Below are 14,063 nucleotides of genomic sequence, written 5' to 3' on the forward strand. Positions count from 1 at the left end.
TTTTGTGTCAACTTGACTGAGCCATGAGGGTGCCCAGCTATTGGTCAAACATCCTGAGTGTCACTGTGAAGGTGTTTTGGATGAGGTGAACATTTGAATGGGCAGACTGAGGAAAGCAGGTTGCTCTTCCTAACGTGGGCCTCATCTAATCAGTCAAAGATGGAACAGAACAAAAAGGCTGAGTAAGTCAGGAACATTGCCTGCCTGACTACCTGAGCTGGGACAGTGGTATTTTCCTGCCCTTGGACTGGAATTTACATCATTGGCTTTCTTGGGCCTTGGCTTTTTGGACACAGACTGGAACTATAGCACTGGCTCTCCTGGACCTCCACATTCCTAACTGCAGATGTGGGGACTTCTCACCTCTCTAATCTTGTGAGCCAAGCTTTAATAATATATCTCTAGCTCTCTATTCTGTCTATCTATCTATCTATCTATCTATCTATCTATCTATCTATCTATCTATCTATCTATCTATCTATCATCTATCTATCTTACTACTGGTTCTGTCTCTCTGGAGAACCCTAACTGATAATAGGCCTCTGAGCCATATACAGGCTGGGAGCCCTTAGGTCAATCAGCACAGCGCTTGGGAATGAGGGTCAGGGGGTCCAGGATCTGCTTCTCACAGCAAAGGCCAGTGGGAAGGAGTTCCCTAGAAGGAGCCTGGATTCTGGGGCTTGGCATACCTAGCGCACTGTCTTCCTGTATCGGTTTTCTAGCATCACTTATAGAGCTATCAGCCAAGCATTCCTTAGCCCCTCACATTACATTGCCCATTAGGGTCATTATCTAACTCTTTAACAATGTAGAGAAGCAGTGTGATGGAAGGAGGATGGGCTCTACAAACAGACAGTGTCCAAAAGCAAGTCACTTCTATGACTCCCAGTGTCTCCTCTGAAAAATGGGGATAATGGCATTACCTTGCATGGCAGGGGCAAAAATTAAATGAGATGACGTGTGTAAAATTTTCCTGCACGTGTAAAGCGCTCACCAAAATATTGAGTTCTGTAACACATTTTTGGATCTTCTCTTGAAATTTTGCATCTTCTGACACCAAACTGGAATGTTATATCTATTGTATCATGGTGCCTCAGGCGCAACTTTCAATGTAATGTCTTGTTGTATTTCCTTTGGTCTCGCTGCGCTTGCAGGTGGTAATAGGGAGCACCAAGGAACTTCTGATGCTTGAAATACAGACCACTGTGCATCCATGTCCATGCCATGCATTTCTCATTGTTGATAGTCTCTTGGGAACCCGCAAATTTGGCTGAAAGTCTTGGCGACGGACTCTGCCAGAGAACACACCGGTAACTTCTCAGCCTTCCCTTGGAGAGCATTTTCAGAGAGTGCTCAGGGTACTCTTCATTTTCCTTCTTATTGGCTTCTTCGCTTCTCCATGCGAAGACTGAGTAAGCCTTGCTCTCCTGGAGTCAGGTGTGCTTGGATGACAACGAATCCCAGGGTTTGTTGCTATTCATCCTGGTCTCAGACATTTGGGGGACTCACCTCCTGGAGCTGGGGAGGAGGAGGGGAACTGGCTTCCCAGGGCCTCTGTTGGCTTTCAGTGGCAGAAGGGGAAAGGGGATCTTGAGGATGTGGGAGGAGAAGCAGGAGGGGCTGGCCTGGTTGGGATGCCCATCTCTTCAGGGTAGATGTATCTGTTTGCTGTAGCTCTGGGCACATTTTTTTGGTCTGTTTTCACATGTGGGTGTTTATTCTCTTCTGCAAACCAAGTTGCCACACGAGATCAGAGTTTGCTGGCCTCTTCCACTTCCAGCAGCCTCTCAGTCTCTGCAGGTCATTGAACACTGTAGACACTACTAATGCTGAGTGAGTGATTGAAGGCCAAAGCCTCCGTTAGAAGCAGTCACCAGAGGCCCTCATTTACATTTAGGTCTGTTGTTGCCACAAGTGTTCACGGAGGGCCTTCTAGGTGTCAGCACCACAAACAGACATTACATAATTATTTTGGTCTGAAGCCAATGGAAAGATCAAATTTAGTTCTCCAGCCAAACCTGGTTTAATATGCTTATTATGAAAACAAATATATTGGGGGGGGGGGAAGATAAGATTAAAAAAACACCCAGAATTCCACCACCAAGATAATCACTATTGATCTTTTCTTAAATCTCTCCACTTGCATGCATATTGTTTTTTTTTCCAGAATTTTTTTAAATTAAAATTTATTGGGGTGACAATGGTTAGTAAAATTACATAGGTTTCAAGTGTACAATTCTGTAATACATTATCTATATCTCACATTGTGTGTTCACCACCCACAGTCAGTTCTCTTTCCATCACCATATATTTGACCCCATTTACCCTCATGTACTACCCCCCTCCCCTCTTACCCTCTGGTAACCAATAAACTATTGTCTGGGAAAAAGACAAACAAATAAAGAAACAAAAACTCATAGACACAGACACTAGTGCATATTGTTTTAAATAATTGAATTCATTTTTATATTCAATTTTGTTTCCTTCACCTCAATACCAATATCATTTAAAACTTGTTCCTCAACATTGTTTTGATTCTTTATATACATTTATTTTTGGTTTATAAAAATAATGGATGTTCATTGTGAAAAAATGGAAGAGTTTAAAGAGGCTAAATAGCATCATATAACTTCTGCCCAGATCTAGCTACGAGAGTTCCTTCCAGTCTTTTTTTCTATGAATTTATTTGTATTTGTTGTACAATATTGGCAACCATATGCCATGTGCAATTCTTTTAAGTCCTTTTTGAAAAAGGTTTAGTGAATAATATGCACACATGATTAAAGAAAAATGGCGGATAGAGTTGCTTAGGATGAAAAGCAGTGCTGGGTCTGCCCCCTGGTATCGCCAGGCCTGATCCTCAGACACAGCTATTTTTATTAGCCTTCCTGGTGTTTTCTTCTGGTGGCTATGTCAGCCTGTGTCTCCAGTGGACATGGGTCTACCACTATTTCCTGCTTATCAATGTTAGATATTATCTGCTAGACTTCCTGCTCTCACCAATGGCTTCTCTGTCCCCATCTCCTCCATGGTAATAATTCCTCTATTAGTTATTTACTGTAAGTAACAAATTTGTATCTTTTTAGCCATGTTCTATCGACTCTATACAGTCATTTTGACCCTTCATTTTCGATCGGGGGGAGATTCACACCCTTCACGCCCACCACTTTTTTCAGCTTTTCTCCCCATACTCCATAGATCAACTTCTGTCTACAGTACTTTGGCTTTTTCAATGTCACCATTTACATGGTGTTCCACAACAACAATTAAGTTTTCCATCTTTCCTATAGGTTCATTTGGAAAATTAAGAATCAGTAAACAGGTTTTATCATTGTGGCTGTGTCACCATGGTTCATTGCAAAGCTAAGAAGGACTCCAAGGGTACATTTGCTGCTTGAACAGCTCTATTTTGCTAGGTTTTCATTGCCTGTTTGTCTTTATCAAATTCTCTGTTTCACACCAACCTTTCATCTGATCAGGTAACCCAGAAAGTTTGCTGCTCTTGTTTTCCAGAGGCTCTTCTCCAGGGGCCTCTGTCCTACTCCAATCTAGACTGACTGCCCTTGAACCTACTGCACAGTCCCAGCTGACACTGCTCTCACGCTTTTCCTGCCTCGGTTCCTCTTTTTCATGGATTCCTTGTTTTCCTTTATGTAGGTTTCTGTTTGGTTGCAGTACATCAAGTAACTTCCAAAAACTTGTGTGAAGGAGGTAAATGTTTTGAGTCCTTCCACCTTCCTAAGATTTGGGTATGGAGTTACCGGATTGAGCCTTGATTCCGTTATCTTTTCTTCATTCTCTTGATTTACCCTCTTGGAGAGTTCCCGTAATTTTCTCTGGGTCTTTTAAATCTATATATCGATATCACTCTCTGTTGTGTGTGTGTGTGTGTGGGGGGGTGGGGGGGTGGGGGGGTGTTTAAGAATGGAGCACACTGATTTTTGGGGGATGGTATGGGGGTACTTGATTACTTTCTGCGCCACATTTTGGCAAGGTAGGAAACAGACTTCCACCTACAGGTATTCAATTAATTCTTCTGCAGTCGCCACCTTGCTTCACTCCTGCCCTTCGTCACACTGACATTTCTGAGTCCCCAGCCTTCTTCCTTTGGCCAAATCACCCAGTGACTGTGCTCTAGGTTGAGGGACCCATCACTGTTTGGTTAGTTACTACTCCTCCATCAGATTTCTAACTTGCCTTCATCGTTTGAAATTGGGCCCCCTACTTGCTCTTTTTTCTTTCCTATCATTTGGTGGGAGCTTGGAGAGAGATGCATGCAGTTAATGTGCCATGTTTTACTGAAAATCTCTCTCTATATTATTTAAACAAAAAATTTTATTGAGATATAATAAAATAAAATAAATCCACCACTTTTAAGTCTGTAGTTCACTGAGTTTGAACAAATGCATCACAGTCAAGATACAGAACATTTCCATCTCCAGAAATTTCCTTTGTGCCCCCTCCCAGGCAATCTTCACACCCTCTTCCTCACCCAGCCTCAAGTAACTAGTACTTTTGCCTGTTCTAGGATTTTCAATAAACGGAACATACAGTATATATACTTCTGTGTCTGGCTTCTCTTTTTCTGGTGTAATGTTTGTGAGATTCTTCCAGGTTGTTATATACATCAATACTGTGTTCTTTTTATTGCTGAGTAATATTCCATTGTAGGTAGGTGCCACAGTTTGTCTATCCATTCACTTATCGGTGAACATTTGTATTGTTACCAGTTTTGATGAAGAGATGATGAGCTTCACATTCACGTAGGAGTGGGATTGCTGGGTTATGTGGTAAAAGTATGTTTAACTTTATGGGAACCTGCCAAATTCTTCCCCAAAGCTGTTGGATTATTTTAAACTCCTACTAGCAATGAATGAGAGTTCCAGTTCCCCTGATAATATTAAAACTAACTGTCTTTGCAATAGTTAGTATTACCCCTCTTTTTAATTTTCATAAGTGTGTAGCAGTATCTCACTGGTCTAATTTGCATTTCTCTGATGACTACTGAGGTTGAGCATCTTTTCACGTGCTCATTATTAATTTTATATATCTTCTTTTGTGAAGTGTCTTCAAATCTTTTGCCCACTTTTTAATTGGGTCATTTTCTTATTTAGGTGTAAGATTGTTTTATATTTTGGAGTCAGGTCTTTTGTGAGATAGTCCCTATGTGTTTTTGAACTCTGTGTTTCCCCCATTTAATACTGTATTATAAGCAATTCTTCATGAACTTTGTTTGAAAACATGTTACTAAATATTTGTTAATATTCTGCCATGTACACGTATCATTATTTAATAATTTTTAAAAAGTCATTGGACATTTATGTTTCCATTTTTGTGATTGTCTTAATAACAGTACAATGCATATCCTGGTTTTTTCCTTAGATAGGTTCCTAGAAGCACAGTAATAAGGTGAAAGGTTAGAACATATTAAGGACTTTTGATATACACTGCCAGATTGCTTCCCAAAAAGTTTGTACCAATTTAAATGTCACCAGTAGCTGGTGTAAACCCCACACTAAACCACTATCAACTGATGGTCGTTGGCACCAATTCAATGCCAATAGAAACCCCCAATTTGGGGTGCAGTGAAGAGGGAAACTTTATTCAGTGCAAACAGCTCAGTTGTGATACAGGATGACTGTGGAACAGCCAAATCATGTTACAGCTCAGTTATGAAGCAGCATGGCTATGAGGTGGCCCTGACACAAGGTGGCCCTGAGGCCAGGTCCCTCTCTGGCCAGATAGCTTTGCTCTCCTCTGGTGTGCTCCAGTTTGCTCCAGCAAGACAGCTTTGGTGGTGTTTCATCATCAGTGTTTCAGTTCTAGCAGGAAAAGTGTGGAAAGGGAAAGTGAGCTCACAGAGCCAGAGGGGAGCTTGGTTATTAGACAGAAATCCCCACCCCTGGTCCCTGATTAGCTCATCCTCATGTAAATGAGGACTCCAAATCCTCACAGTTTGGTCCAAAAGGATTGTCCTGATTAGTCAGAATGGAGCCACTCTGATTGGTCAGTAACGATGCTCCTGGTGGATATAGCTGTGCAGCTCTGATTGGACAGGGAAAGCCTCAGTCCTACTGGTTGAAATATTATTTCAGGAACTCCTTTATAAGGACTGGCTCAGACGGCAGGAACGGAGTGCAGGCAGGCACTTCAGCAGTTTGTGTGAGAGGCCCCTGTGTAGAAATGGCTGCTAGGTTATGTTGTTTTTTTAAATTTGAGCCCAGTTAACCAACAGGCAACCTTCTTATTAGATATCGTCTTTGCCAAGTTTGGATAGTCTTATTTGAAAACCAAAAAAAAAGGCTAATTTAATGGGTGGAAATAGTAGTAGTTTATAAGCTGCATTTCTTAAATTATTAGAGTGGTTGGACATCTTTCCAAGTGTTTAGTAGTCATTTATTTTTCCTCCTCTGTGAATTGTTTATTCATATCTTTTGTCCTCCAATGGTTTCTGGGGCACATTTCCCAACTCTTCAAAGAAGTTGCAGTGGGTACAAGTGTTCAGCATTGGAGTCGGGAGGAGAGAGACATGCTGGCAGCCAATCAGCCGGGTTGATGGGGGGGCCCGGGACACCCAGCTACCCTGCACACTGCTTTCTTGACGTAGGACAGCCAATCTGTGAAAGCTTCCATTTCTTTCTGTACATAGGTGGGGGCAACACTGTGGGTGACCCCAAAAAAGCATGCTTTTTGCAGGTTAAATTGTAACTTTGTTGCCTAATGGAGCATGACAGGGTTATGTAAGGTCATCAGACAGGGTCAAAATGGCTCCCAGGCCAGCAAGTTTTGATAGTAACGTCAACAAAAAAATTGCCAGATCTAAATAATAAGTTTGTCCCTTAGGAGGGAGGAAGGAGTGCGGTTCTGAGTTATCGAAATGAATGTAAAAATGTCCCAGGCCTGTGGGTGTAAAGGAGATCACGTGGGTTGTGATCCTCTTATTTCATTGGATCTTGCCTGAAACTGATCATGCAGAATGCCCCCCAAATGTTTTGAGTCCAGGAGTGCCTCATAATACCCCTAGAAGAAGTCCCCCCAGGCAGAGGTGGAAGTCCCCAGGGCGTCTCCCATGCACTCAGGCATTATAATCCCTCTCAGGTCTTTCTGGGGGTCCAGGGCATGTCCCTCGTGTGCTCATAGATGATTGACCGCTTGACAACATTTATGGGAGTCCCTGGGGAGCCCCATACATCACCTCACAAACAAGTTTGCCCCAAGTATTTCTGGGAAGTCCCAGGGGGTATCTTACAAGGGCTCAAAATAAGAGTTCCCCCAATATTAGGAGGGTCCTTACATAGTGTCTCACATCTGCACCCCAGCCTGTTCCCCTGACCCAATATTCCTGGGGGTCCCTTAGGGAGACTTGCACCTGAGTTCACAAACAAGGCCTGTCATTTCTAGCACAGCCACTGCTCCAGCTGGAGGCTCCTGAGTCCTAGAGCACCCCACTGGACATCTGACCAAGCACTGCCGTCTCTTGGTGGGTGATGATGTCCCCCCTAATTGGAGCCTTTAGGATGCCAAACCTGCAGAATGGTTTGAAGCAAATTGGGTAGAATCCATTGTTCTCCTCTGTTGGAGGGTGGCCAAGCAGGGCTGTCTGTGACTCAATGTTTTACGTAATATTAGTCGACAGTTCATTCTATTTTTACTGACAGTTCCCTGTTCTCATATAAGAGTCTTGGTGGGCTGGCCCAGGAGATACATCTGAAGGACAGAATTATCCTTCTGATGACAGAGGCTTTGTTGCTGGATTAAGTTCACTACATCTGGCTGCTTCTCCCTCACCTCTCCCCCAGGATGAACCCTTTCCAAGGAGAATCCTCAAGCTTCCTTGTAAATAGGTGTATTATTCAGTTGCCAGTTTAAGGATGAAGGGATTTATTACAAGGTACAGGGTCGATTTTACTGAAGAATCAGGAAACCAACCAGGAGAAATGCCTGATGCCTGTTGGAGCAGAAACCCAGTTCTGGGCTTACTTGGACCCACATCATTTTTTCTGAGGCCAGAGACCACCATAGCTTCTTCCAAAAAACCAAACACCTCTGTCACCAATTCTGACCTTGCAGCACATGGCTGCCACCTCACTTCCACTTTCTGTCTCACAGTACATTTGCTTGGTGGAAAATAGGTCACTTGGAGTCTAGAAATGGATGTGGTTTTTGGTTCTTAGTCTCTCCAGTGCATGAAAATGTGTGAGAAGGGGTTTGGCATGAGTATTAGGTGAGCTACAGTGGACATGTCCCACTAGCTTACCAGAAACACACATACATGGCTGACCCTCAGGCTATGAATAAGGGGCTGTCATGGAGCACACAGTCCTAACATTCTCTGGGGAGGTTGCCCTGGTATGAAGATTCAATCTGTCCATTCCTTGTGGCTATTATATTCCCTATTGGGTAGATGAACTCCTTAGAGTATCTTGTTTTGATATTAAATAGTCAGATAACTTTGCTACCTCCTCTTATTTTCATTGGTTGACTGATTCATTCATCAAATATTTACTGAGTGCCTGTTATGTGCCATGCACTGTGGTAGTGTTTGAAGATATTAAAAGAATACAATATAGTCTCTATTCTTAAGACTCTTACTTGTCACAGGGAAGGGGTACAAGACATCAAGTCATTATGAGAGATCTGTGAGTACTGGTATAGAGGGAAGACCAAGATAACCTGGGGTGGGGGATGGAGTGGAGATAGATTGTGTTGAGTGTATTGTTTCAGGATTGAGTGAGCTCTGCAATGAGTCTTAAAAGTCAGAGAGGGTGGAGTTGGAAAGGCCTTCCTGGCCAAAGAGCCACATGTCCTAAGGAACACTTAGGGAACACTAAGTCATGCAAAAAGGCTGAAGCATAAAGTTCAGGGGTGGGGAGAGATGAGAGAGAGGCCTCAACAGGGGCCACTTCATGAAGGACCTGGAATTCTGCGACCTGAATTCAGATTTCATCCTGAAGAGAATTCTGACTTTATTTTGAAGATAGCTGCTGAAGAGTTTTATACAATAGAGTCATGAACTCAGACTTGTCTGTTAGAAAAATAAGACAGCCAAGTGGCAGCCATGTGGAGTATAGAGAGGAGATGACTGGGGAAAACAGGTTGAAGACCTAGCCCAGGTGAGAAATTCTGAGACTTGGACTGGTATCACGGTGGCAGGAGAGAAGAGGATGGTGGGAGAAATGTATAGAAGAGGATCCCAGGACATATCTCGTCTCTCATGGGATGACGGGGATGAGGCAAAAGGGAGAGAAATAGATGCTTTGACGGCCACTCTGAACCCCTCAGGACTGAAGGAGTTATTCCTCCAGCTGCTGGGAGACTTGCCCTTGGCTGAAGACAGATCTCTTGTCCAAGGTCACACCGCCTTCTTGGATAGCTCACGTCCAATGACTGGTCAGCATTTGCGTATGAAGGCTACATCTCGGACCCCTTGTCCCACCTCGAGACAACTCTCAGGGCCATCCCAGCTTCAGAGCATCCTGAAGTGTTGGCTGAGACTTTACTGCAGCTCAATGTGCCCCCCCCCCCGTCTCCAATCCTGCTTTCCTCCCTTCCCTTCCACAGGTGGGAATTCCAAGAGCAATTTTCAATACATCTCCTTATGCAGACCTTCATTTAAGATGCTGCTTCATGGGAAACCCAAGCTTGCAATGGATGACGTCCAACTTCCCAACTTGTGAGCAGTGCAGGCAGGGTTGTCACTCACTGATATGTGGCATGTAGCCAAAGGAGGTGATTTGGAGTGGATGGGAGGGAAATCATGAGTTTAACATTGGAAACAGTGAGCTTAAACTTCTTGAGACTTTCAGAGAGTTAGAACTAAATTTCAGGAGAAATGTGTAGACCCCAAGTATAGATCTGGGAGCCATTTGTGTTCTGGGGTTAGTTCAAATTTTGGATTAGTTCCTATCTCAACAGGAAGCATATATCAAATTTCCTGGAAATGGAAATGCCATGATCCTTGGGTTTCTTCACCTCTGGTTCACATCTAGCTCCTGACTGCATTCTGAGTTACTGATCCATTGGGATATTCTAGTCTGCTTCCCTGCACACCTAGAATCTGACCCTGGGCTTGCTTCAACCCCATCCTCCAGACATACCTCAGCTCCAGCCGCTCCTATACTTGCGCATTATGTATTAGCCTTGACCCAACTCCCCAAACCCTGGCTTTTCTCCCTGTCTCCATGATCCAATGCCAAGCCTACTCCTCGTGTGAATCCCTCTGAGAATTCTTAGCTTCCCAATGGTAAATATTGTTGAGCTAGCCACTGTCAACCCCTGCTTTCTCTACACTCTTTCAGCTCTAGGTGGTGATGCTTTCAACCCATGATGATATCAGTTTCCTGAACCTTTCACTGTTGGTTAGAGTTTTATTCCCTGTAGGATCATGCATTGTAAGGGTACTGCTGTTCTACTGTCTTTGAGCTTCAACCCGTCTTTGGGCCTTTGCACTAGCTACTCCCTTGATGCCAGTGTGGTTAGCTGGTCCCTCCTTGTCGTTCAGATTGTAGCTTCACATGTCAGCTTTTCAGAGAGGACGCGCTTAGTTACCTGATCTAAAGTAGACACCCAGTTCTTCTCTATAACATCATCCTATTTTACTTTTCTGAATAGCACTTTTTACTATCGGAATTTTTCTTATTCGTTTCTCTCTCTATCTTCCCCCAATTACAATGCAAGTCTCTGGAAAGAAGGGTCCTTACGGGAATTGTTCACCTTTATGCTCCCAGCACCTAGTACAGTGCCTGGCACATTGTAGTTGTTCAATAAATGCCTGGAATATTGTAAGTATTTATTGAACAACTGGCTGAATGAATCTATTCTTTGGCCCCTTACGAGGCTGAACATCCCCAGATATTGCATCATCTGGAATTAAATTTGAAGTCCTCACACCCTCTGTCTCCAAGCTTCTAGCATATTCTAAGGCAAAGCCTGCCTGAAATATAACAATTTGTGTCATGGAAATCCAGACTTATCCCTTGCCTTCTTGGCCATCAGTTCATTTTATCTCTTGGATGATAATTCTTTCTCAGTTTATTTTCTCCTGCACCAGTGACTTGATTGGTGGTGATTTGCAGAGGTTGGTCCATTTATGTGAAACACCTGCTTCCCACCAGTGTCCCCGTGAGCAGTCAGCTTTGGACGCAGTGCAGGAAGCTGGTGGGTGTCCTTCATAGCTGAATGGGCTTCCAGAATTTTCTGCAAGAGTCAGGTCCAAACTGGCACCATATGGGTGACCATCTGTATGTCATTTTGCCAACATTACATCGAACACATCTGCTGGCTTGTGAAAGAGACCTGGGTAGGCCTGGGGGTACCAAGGAGGATTGACAGAAAAACTGGCCTAAGAAGAAGGCTGAGCCAGATGGAGCAATTTCTACTTTGTGAGTCAGCTTGTAATTCAATTGGCTTCCCTTCACTTGTTCATGAAATCGGCAAACAGCAGCTCAGAAGATTGTGTTCTCGCATGACTCTCATCAACCTGCTCTGAAAACAGTGGACAGATGTGTCAAAAGTATTTTATACAACCTGAGGTTGAAAAGCACATTCTGGCGCATCAAAGTTCCCGTGGTAGGGAACTAGATGGCATGGAGGCTATGACTACGCTTCTATTCCTGGCATCATAGCCAAGTCATTCATCCAGCATGAGTCAGGCTATATACTACACGCTAATTACCATTGTTCAATGATAAGACTCACAGAACCAAGCGTCAACACATTTGATTGGATGGGTCTACATTCCAGGCAGAGGCAGCAGTGTGTGCAAAGGCTGCTGGTGAGATAAGCAAAACTGCTGGGACATGTGAGCAATTTCAGTGTGGCCACAGCATAGGCTCATGGAAGTGCAAGGGGTCAGATGAGGCGTTTGGATACCTTCCTAAGGACAATGAGAATGACAGACAGACTGATCAGAGGCATTAGAGTGTCATATCTGAAATTCCTGGGAGATGACTCTGGCTGCAGTGTGGAAAATGGGTTTGGAAAGAGACAGAATTGCCTGCAGAGGGCCCGGTCAGGCTGTTGTGGTAGGAGCCAGAAACAACTGCAGTGGAAGTGGGGAGGAGGAGAGTGGTTGGACTGAAGGGATGTAAGTATAGAATTTATCATTGATTGGATGTGGAGAGGGTGAGCGAAAGGATAAGACTCAAACTTTTGTCTTGGGGAGACGGATGGATGGGGTGCCATGAACGAAGATAAGGAACCCCAAGGAACAGAAGGTGGGGACACTGCTTCTTCCTGCTACCTCTGAAGGAGAAGGCCTGGGTCAGCTAAGTGGCTCAAAAGGAGTTTCATCCTGTCCAGGCCTTTCTGAGGACCCCTCTCTCAGCTGCCCTTGGAAATGAGATTGCTGTTGAGTCCCCTTGGGAAGACTGAGGGGATTGGATGGCTACCCTGGGCATTGTGCACTGGCCGCTGCTTATGCTGGGGTGCAGAGTGAGACCACCTTCCTGTGAACTAAAAAGAAGTGTTTACGAGCCAACTGAGTCTCTGGACCCTGACTCGGAGTATGAGAAAGGAACTCATGGCTTGTACTTGCTCACATGGGACAGGTGGAACAGGTAGAGGGCAGGGCTTTGGCTGGAGGGCCCTGTTCCCTTTTGAGGGCTAGGGAAGAGGCTAGTTCTGACTGTAGTTAGCTGGAGACCTGAGTCCTACCCCCTTGGTCATGTAGGAAGCTGAAGAGCTACTTGAAAGAGATCATATGCATAGATTATACCAACACAGGCTCTGCTTTCTCTGGAAAGCAATTTCAAAGCCACTTCATTCTCCACCTGCATTCAGCTAATGGCCTGATTATAGCCACACTAATAACCTTCAAACACTCTCAGGAGCAGCCTTGGCTGGGAGAGGTCCCACCTCCCTTCGCCCTTGCCCGATTTTATGCTTCTCTGGGACTGCAATGACAACAGCTGTTTATTCCTCCCAGGGCCCAACTTACTTGGAGAAGAGGCAGATGGCTGTGGACTAATTCCTGAAGTGCACTTCTGGGGACCATCAGCTTGGACTCCCAGGCTGACATCCCACACAGGCTACAGGTCAGAGCGTGAACACTTCCCATGAATATGGATGCCGAGAATGGGAGCTGATTGCTCTGTTCTGCAGGGCAAACTGTCACCCTGGATGGGGATGACATTTTTGCTGAGATACAGGGCTGGGGCACGGGGCGGGGAGAGGGGAAGGATTGTCCCCTGAGCCCCAAGGTAAGGTGTTTTAAGATTTAGGATGCTGGTCTCTTGGAGGAAGGTGTCACTATCAGGAAAAGCAGCACAGAGAGGAATTTGTGTCTGCCACACAATCTCTCCATTCAGTTCTTTTCTCTTGCCCTGACAGCACCCAGTTAAGAGCTTTAATAGTCTGGGGGCTGCAGAAAGAGTTTTGTAGTGGCTAAGAATTGACATGGATGAGCACCAAGACATCTTACAATTCTAAGGGGATAGGTGTCCTGGCTCTTGCCTTGGCTGATAATGTTCCCCCAGGTTGTTCTTTTTTTCTTTTCTTCTTTTTTTTTATTACCCAGATCCCACCAAATCTCTATGGTTCAGCTCATGCCCCACCCACCTAGTCCTTGAACCTATCCCTGATGACTCCAGCCCACACGGATCAGACTTACACAATCTGAAGAGCTCAGTTACTGCTGTGACCTTCAGTTGGGCATGTCATTATATTCTGCCATGCCCACTCATTGCTCTGCATATATGCACCGAGACTGGGTCTCATGTATGCACTGTGTCTCATGTACACTCTGAGATTGTGAATACTTTGTGGTTAGGGGCAATGCCCTTTACTGTACATTGCTAATGTCTTGTGGTACTTGGTTAGTGCTGAACAGCCAGCATTCTGAGGGGTAGGTCTCCAGGACATCAGTGGGGCTGCTCATTGTCACTGGATATCATTATCTTAGGGCTATGGGAATGCCTCATCCAGAGAGATGCTGATGGAGACTGGTCCATAGACTTCCCTTTAGAGTCTCAGGACTGGGTGTTACCTCCTCTTCCTGCCCTTCCACAGCCCCTTTGTAGATCTGTGGGAAGGAGCTGCATTCTGAGTTGGATTTGTTATTTGGA

At 44.6% G+C, this 14,063-nt stretch overlaps 1 long non-coding RNA gene across 2 annotated transcripts in view; it reads left to right on the plus strand.

Annotated features, from left to right (window-relative positions):
* Positions 1-10,778: 10,778 nt before the first annotated feature.
* LOC141570533 (uncharacterized) overlaps positions 10,779-14,063 on the plus strand; it is a 52,182-nt gene continuing 48,897 nt past the window's right edge. For both annotated transcript variants that reach the window (XR_012494618.1, XR_012494619.1), the window contains exons 1-2: positions 10,779-12,085; positions 12,926-13,034. This is a non-coding gene — a long non-coding RNA (uncharacterized LOC141570533). The remainder of the gene's footprint in view (positions 12,086-12,925; positions 13,035-14,063) is intronic.

This window comes from Rhinolophus sinicus, linkage group LG03, assembly GCF_036562045.2.
Source record: "Rhinolophus sinicus isolate RSC01 linkage group LG03, ASM3656204v1, whole genome shotgun sequence".
NCBI lineage: Eukaryota > Metazoa > Chordata > Mammalia > Chiroptera > Rhinolophidae > Rhinolophus > Rhinolophus sinicus.